Raw genomic sequence first — 8,016 nt, forward strand, 5'->3', positions numbered from 1 at the left:
TGGAGAAGTCTCCTCAGCACGGGATTGACAGAAGAAGGGGCGATCCTCTTTGTCAACTTGTAGGTTGTTGATATCGATCGTGAGATTGTGTGATTGCGCGGTGGTTGTGGATAGCTACCTGAGTTCGGATCAGATTAGACGACGTGGTGGATGCAAATCTGTGGCATATCATTGGAGCTGTGGTGTGGGTGTTAGTTTCAATGCACTAGATCGCAGCACCAGAGATCAGATCAGCGGTGGCATCTTGAGTCCGTGGCAGTGGCCTGCATATCAGAATCACCCCACCGCTTGTGTTGTAGGGCTGTTGTGCAATATGCTTGTAGGCGATGAAACCCAGCTATGGACATGTGATCTTTACATCGGAATGTTCCCATTCTTTTCATTTTCCGTGCATTACCTCAAATGTTCGTCACGGCAACCTGATCTGTTCCTCTCTCGATTAGTCACAGTGGCTGCAGATCAAGTTGGTAAGATGAAGTCCAAAGAAATAGGAGAAAACGAGATCACATTGGACGGGTCGGTCGATTTGAAAGGGAGGCCTGCTATAAGTGGAAAAACTGGAGGGCTGAAAGCCTGTTCATTCATCGTTGGTTATGAGTTTTGTGAACGATTGGCATTTGGGGGAATTTGGGCTAATTTAGTGATTTATCTCACAACCAACCTACACGAGAGCACTGTTTCTGCTTCCAGAAATGTCAATAACTGGGTCGGTACTATGTGGATAATGCCCATGCTGGGAGCTTACATTGCCGATACTCACTGGGGGCGCTACTGGACCTTCATAGTCTTCTCAGCTATCTATGTAGTGGGTATGGCGATTCTCACGTTGGCTGTGTCTCTGCCATCTCTGAGACCCCCTGCTTTCTCTTCCAACAAAGGCTGCGAGCATGTGTCAAATCTTGAGACTGGTATTTTCTATTATGGATTATATCTTCTGGCGATTGGTGCTGGAGGAACAAAGTCCAACATCTCCACTTTCGGGGTGGATCAGTTTGATGATTTCAATCCCAAGGAAAAGAGGCAGAAGAACTCATTTTTCAACTGGTGGATGTTCACCATATTCCTGGGAACTCTGCTTGGTAAAACATTCCTGATATACATCGAAGACAAGATCAGTTGGGGTGTCAGCTATGAAACCATCTTTTGTCACTGAAAGTGAGGGTTGGTGGTGAGCCTGAAACCATCTTTTGTCACTGAAAGTGAGGGTTGGTGGTGAGCCTGAAACCATCTTTTGTCACTGAATGTGAGGGTTGGTGGTGAGCCAGAAACCATCTATATAGTCTTTGTGACTGAAGTACCTTTGTGGCCAGCTTGCCTTTGTGGCCGAATGGTTGGTGGTGAGCCAGAAACCATCTATATAGCCTTTGTGGCTGAATCGCCTGTGTGGCTTGAGGTGCCATTGTGGCTGGAATCGTGGATGTCAACACGTTGTTTGACAAGCTAGACTTCATGTCTGTGTTGAGCTCTAGCTAAGTTGAGTCAGCGTGCCTTAGTGGCTATGTGTACACGAGAGCTTTGTGCTCGTAGGAGCAGGTGGACTGCAGAACACCTAACTCAGGCTCAGATGATTTTCTCTGAGTAGAAGGGGATTGGCGTCTTTCACGCTAACAACAATGCCAGGAAGGCCAATTGGCGCGTCTGTTAGGCCATTAATCGCACCAATGGGTGTGGGTTTTTTCGTTCAGGATCGCACCAATTCACCTTCAAGGGGATCCGTGGGATCGACGAAGTTGTGGATCTGTCCGAGGGCGGCAGATTGTGTTTTCTGGAGGTTTTGTACATGCAATTCTAATGGTGGATTTGACTATCATGACAAGTAGTCATTAAGGGGGGGAGTTGGAAATAATTAATTCCTACTTGTCTATGGTTGTACTTTTCTATTTGAGGAGTTTGTTCCTATGTAATAGGAATTTAGTTTCTCCTAGTTTAGTGTGTGGTTGAGAGAATCTCTCAACCACACTACTGTACGTCTAAGATAGCATTCCTATCTTGAGACTATTGATTGTATAAATATGTGTGTAATTTCCTCATTCAACAATTAATAGAATATATTATTGAGTGTCTATAATTTTATCTGTTAATAACCATATTCCATTGATTAATACATTGACACATAAGTGGAGACAAGAAAAAATAACGATCTAGAGTTAGATTTAAAATATACAAGGGAACTATCCTAAGCCATTGAAGCAAGTATTCAAGTTAATTATTCACAAGCATTAGCATAAACAATGATTGGTTAAACTACTGATTTTAAACTTCTTGTCAATTTTCATATTCATGAGCCAATAATCATTATGCTTGTCTATGTTTTTTATTTTAGTTTATATTTCATCTTGGTTTGATAGTGAAATAATCTATCATAGAGATTTATACTATAACTACATCGGGTTCAAGACATTGGAGAGATATTGCTTGTTAAAATTGAATGGGGTTGTTGTGGAGAGGCCTCACCATATGGTGATGAGGGGTTTTCTAGGAATTCACAAGGATGACATTAAATTGACTATTAAGACTTATCATTTTACATCCCAACATTGGTTTACCGATGCCTCTCCAGCTCTCTTTAATGTTACGCCAAATACCTATGATGTTCATCACATTTCCATTTATCTAACAAGATGGTTTAGGTTGTATATTAATATCAAGATGAGTGATACATTTAAAGTAAGGGGAATGATTAAGTATGTACTATTTCATTCCTTATCATGGATTGACCTCTTGAAGAACCTTAAGTAGTATATTATATCATGGAATTAATTATGTATTTATCACCATTTTAAGCTAAGAACAATTACGTAATATGAATTGAATTTGAGATTTCATCAAAGGAAATATTGGCTTTTAGATTAACACTTCAAGTAAAACATTGAAAATTAATGGAGGCCTTATAATCTCTTTTATCTAAAATATTGCAATTTTTTATGGGTTGTATTAATAAGCTTATGAATTCTTGTCATGAAGATAGTTTTGGGTTTGTTCTAATTTTCCATTTTATGTTTTAAGTTTGGACTAGTTAAGTAGTTGCTTTCTTATTTGTATGAAGGATAATAGCATTTAATGTACTCATGATTAGTAAAATAAGAGGATATATTGGAGCTTCAATCCAAAATATTGTTTCAACAAATATTTACATATGTGAAACAAATGCCACATCAAATTGTATTGTGCTAATGTTGTTCTTAATGAGATTTTTTCTATTTATATTAAGGATGGGACAAGATAAAATATAATTAGGAGTGGTGCTATTTTCTAGCATGCATTTTATTTTGTTAATGCTTACTAGTTGGTTAATATTTAGTTCAAATAGGAACAACATAAAGTGACAATTTTGAGATGCAAGGCTTAAATGATTTTTTTTACATTATCATATATATTGAATTTGATGACCATTTTCCACAAATGCATTTGTTGTAGAGTTGGAACATGTATGTGGATAGTTTTCTCTATTATACCTGAGAAAGAACTATCGAAAGGTATTTGATTTTGTATGCTAAGGATGATTCAGGACTTTTTTTTTTTTTTTTTCCCCTGGGAAAAAGTCGTAATTTCCATTAATGTATAAGAAAATTACATTTTGCAGATGCCGTGGCATATTCAAAAGCAGGCGGTGTGCCTGTCGAGTTCACTGTTAGCTAATTATATCTCCACGCAGGGAGCATGATATATCAGTCAAAAAGAACAAAATTTGATGACTTGCTCTTCGCAGAGAGCAATATATACTATATATAATCAAAAGATGTACAGTAAGGTCTGTATCTACAAAACTGAAAATAACAAAAAACTATCTGCATATATATGGGCTATATAGCCCATCATTCATGATGTTCTTCAAAAGGGCGATGATAGTACTGGTAATAAGTGCCGTCAGTGTCCTCCTGTATCCACCAGTCCTCTCCTATTCTGTGCGCAGCCTCTTTGGAGAGTTGGTCTGCAGTGGTGTTCTGTTCCCTGTAGATATGATGACAGACAAAAGATTCAAAGGACATAGTCAATCTCTTGGCTTCCTCCAAAATATGTCTTAAAGCAAATGCATGGCAATGAGATGCACTGTTAAGCCAATTGCAAACAACTTTTGAATCACCAAATAGCTGTAAGTGTCTGCAACGTTTAAGAATAGCAAAATGTATAATATGTTTGGCTGTAATGAGCTCAGCATAATTATTAGTGCCTCTGCCAAGGTATATTTGAATCTTATAACTATGCCTGTCATTTAAATGAAGAGTAGCGCCCCCCCCACAGCCATCAGTTTGGGCCGATCCATCAAAAAAAGCCCAAGGTTTTGAGTGATCAATGGGAATCGGGGAGAGAGTTCTAGGAGTAGATGCGGTGACTTCATCAGGTATCAGATTGTAATCAGCAACAGTGGAGAGGATGACCGAAGGCCAGTGGGTTCTCTTCAATTGGAAAATGGATAAATTGCGGGCTATCCATATAGCCCAGCAGATCAGCAAAGGGAGGTTTTTGGCTTTGCCTGAATGTTCAGAGCACCAGGTAGACCATGCCTCCTGTAGGGTTGCCCCGTGCCAATGTTTCAGCTGAGGGATATGAGAGGTAATGGATTGCCAAATATGTGTGGTCGTGGTGCATGTGAGGAATAGGTGCTCCGTAGTCTCTTCAGCATTTAAACAGAGGTGACAACGATATGGCCCATAGAAAGATCGCTTGATGAGGTTGGAACCTGTCGGGACTTTGTCAAATATTATATTCCACATTAAAAGTCTTGTCCTTGGAGCTGCCTTTAACTTCCAGATCGTCTTCCATGCGCTGTGGATATCAGGTGGCATGTATGTCTCCATAAGTTTAAGATATCCCAGCTTAGGAGTGTACACACCATGTTTGGCATGTGCCCATATAATTTCATCCGGTCCATCCAGGAGTCTGATATTGGCCTGACTGAGCGCAGAGATAAAGTCCTTCCAATCTTCCATCCACTGGGGTGGCAGGTTCAATGCTCTGTCAGTTAACCAAGCCTGCTGGAGAAAAGTGGTGTTAGCTTGGTCCCCGATATGTTTAATATATATGATGCCTCTGTCATTGAGATAGCGCACCAGCTCCGCCGGAAGTCTGTGTGCATTCCCACAGCCTACCCAGGGATCCACCCCTATCCGAACAACATTCCCTTCTTTGATTCGCCATGTAATGCCCTCCCTCAGTAAGGGAATAGAGTCCATGACAGCTTTCCAAATGTTTGAATATTGCGTGCTATGCCCAGGTCTGGTGCAAATCCAATCAAGAGTAGATAGTGGCTTGATATATTTAGAGTGTGCCACCCTAGTCCAGAGACTGTCAGCTGTTAGTAGACTCCAACCTAGCTTAGCTGCCAGCGCTTTGGAGAATATGGCCAATCTCTTGATTCCCCATCCTCCCCATCTCTTAGGTTTTGTGATAGTCTCCCATTTAACCCATGCAAAAATACGGCCTGTCTGGTGCCCTTTCCACAGGAAACGACAGCATATACTCTGTAGTCGATTCAGGATACCTCTAGGTATCCAGGCCAGGGCCATCCAATACACCGGAGTAGCTTCTATGACTGCCTTTATGAGGACAAGTCTGCCAGCTCTCGAGAGATATTTGTGGTACCAGACTTGTAGCCTTTTTTCCACCTTGGAGATGAGCCATAACCAATCTGCTATCTTGTAACCCGCTGGCTTCAGTCTGAAGCCCAGATACTTAATACCATCCGACAGCTCCAAGCTAGCAAATGGAAAACGCTGTGAGGCAAAATTTACTTCATGTGCCGAGCATCCAATAGAAGTGATAGAAGATTTATTATTGTTGATTTGCATACCCGTAGCCTGTTGGAAGAGTCGAAAAGAGTTATGAAGGGAGGAGGAGTCACCTATGCTGCCATTGAGGAATATGAGGATGTCATCCACGAATAGGAGGTGTGTTAGGTAGAGTTCATCCACAATTTTGATGCCTGTGAGCTGTCGACGAGCTTTGGTGGATGAGATAATCCTGCTCAGCCCTTCCATAATCAGCAGGAACAGTAAAGGAGATAGGGGGCATCCCTGTCTAAGCCCTCTCTCTGCTGTGAAGAAAGGTGTCGCTTCTCCATTGAGGAGAACGCTGTACGAGACATCCAAAATGCAGCTCATCATCCATTTGATAAAGTCGAATGGGAAGCCAAGATGAGTGAGCAGAAGCCTAAGATACAACCAATTGGCTCGGTCGAAAGCCTTAGAAAGGTCGACTTTGAGGATCATACCCTTCTGTTTCTTGATGTGCAAGGTATGCATGAGCTCTTGGGCCGAAGCAATGGCCTCATGTATCTGCCTGTGATGTAGGAATGCAAACTGTTCTGATGATATATGCTGAGAGAGAATGGGCTTGATTCGGTTGGCGATTATCTTAGCAATAATCTTATAAAGACAGTTGCATAATGATATGGGTCTGAAATCGTCAAATGTGACAGGGTTATCAGTCTTAGGTATGAGGGCGATGAAAGTAGATTTAATGGCTGATGATATTCTGCCTCTTTTCCTACTGTCCTCCACTATGCTCAGTAAGTCCTGACCCAATATGTCAAAAAAGGAGATGTAAAATTCAATTGTCCACCCATCTGGTCCAGGACTTTTGTCCTTTTTGAACCATTTCAGGGTTGCCTCAAGTTCCTCCATGGTCACCTCCTTTAGAATCTCATCCGAATCTTCCTGGTCCACAAATCTGGGGAAGAGCTCTGCAATGCGCATGATCTCCAGAATATTAGCATTCCTAGGAGCCTTGTAAATGCCCCGGAAGTGTTCAGATGCCAGTCTTGCCAAATCATGTTGATCTGAGATTGTATGTCCCCGATCATCTTTAAGTTCCCAGATAGTGTTGATAGCTTTGCGCCCATTGGCAAATTTGTGGTAGAATTTAGTGTTATTATCACCCTCTGTGAGCCATATAGCCCTGCTTCTCAACCTCATACTTTCTTCTCTATCCTTCAGGATTCGTGTGCGTTGGGCTATCAGTAGATTATACTGCTCCTTGTCCTCAGGCGTGTTGAAGTTCCCTGTAGAAGAGTTTTCATATTCCGATATGATTCTCTCTGCCTCCATGAGAGTATGGTTGTCTTGTATCCTCTTCTGATGAGCCCACCTTTTAGTGACCAGCTTGAGCTCTGTTAACTTCCGGACAAAACCCAAAGGTAAGTCTTCCTCCTCCCGAATAGGGTTATTTTGCCAGAATTCATGTACCAGTTGGATATAAGAGGGATCTCGAAGCCATGCAGCATTGAATTTAAAAGGACTTTTGATCTTGTGGGTAAGGCCATCTATCTCAAGGAAGATGGGTCTGTGATCCGATAGACCCCCTGTTCCTACCCATTGTCTTGCCCTGGGAAGATCACTATATAAATGTTCTTTAATAAGGAAGCGATCCAGTCTCCTAGCCAGACTCTGTTCCCCACTTCTATTATTGGACCAGGTATACTGGAGTCTGGCTGACGGGATGTCGACCCAGTGGTGGTCTTCCAATAGAGAGGAAAGTGATTCTGAGAGGGAGTCCACTTGTGCCATATGCCCCCATGATTCACAATATCCCAAGGAGAAGTTAAGATCCCCTCCCAGAACAATATTGTTTGCTTGCAGCAGCTGCCTCTCAAATAAGGATCTCCAGAATGTGAGTCGATCAGTGCAGGGTCCATAGACATTAATCAGACGGAGGTCCCGATCCAGAGTGTGAATGTGAATGTCAATACCAATGAAACCCTTGCCCCCCCAATAATTGCAAATATCTATGGATTTGTTACAGACACCGATGGCAAGGCCCCCAGAACGGCCAGCAGCGTCTAGAGCATGAAAGGTCCAATGCGGAAGCCAAGAAGATAGGGTGCGAACAAGTATGTCCATAGGACAGAGGGTCTCTTGTAGGAATATGATGTCCAGATGATCCGAGGTAATAAGCCTCCTGAGAGCTAGTTTTTTAGAGGAACTAGCAAACCCTCTACAATTGAAGGAGAGGATTTTCATAAGGAAGGAGGGGGAGGGCCATCCTTCGCTCTAAGGGCCCCAATAATAGTATGCTGTC

At 42.1% G+C, this 8,016-nt stretch overlaps 1 pseudogene; it reads left to right on the forward strand.

The window, feature by feature from the left end:
* Positions 1-313: 313 nt before the first annotated feature.
* LOC149214156 (protein NRT1/ PTR FAMILY 5.3 pseudogene) lies at positions 314-3,639 on the forward strand (annotated as a pseudogene).
* Positions 3,640-8,016: the final 4,377 nt, after the last annotated feature.

Source organism: Pinus tabuliformis, chromosome 1_1 (genome assembly GCF_031772625.1).
Source record: "Pinus tabuliformis cultivar Carrire ecotype Pingquan chromosome 1_1, CPIR1, whole genome shotgun sequence".
Classification (NCBI taxonomy): domain Eukaryota; kingdom Viridiplantae; phylum Streptophyta; class Pinopsida; order Pinales; family Pinaceae; genus Pinus; species Pinus tabuliformis.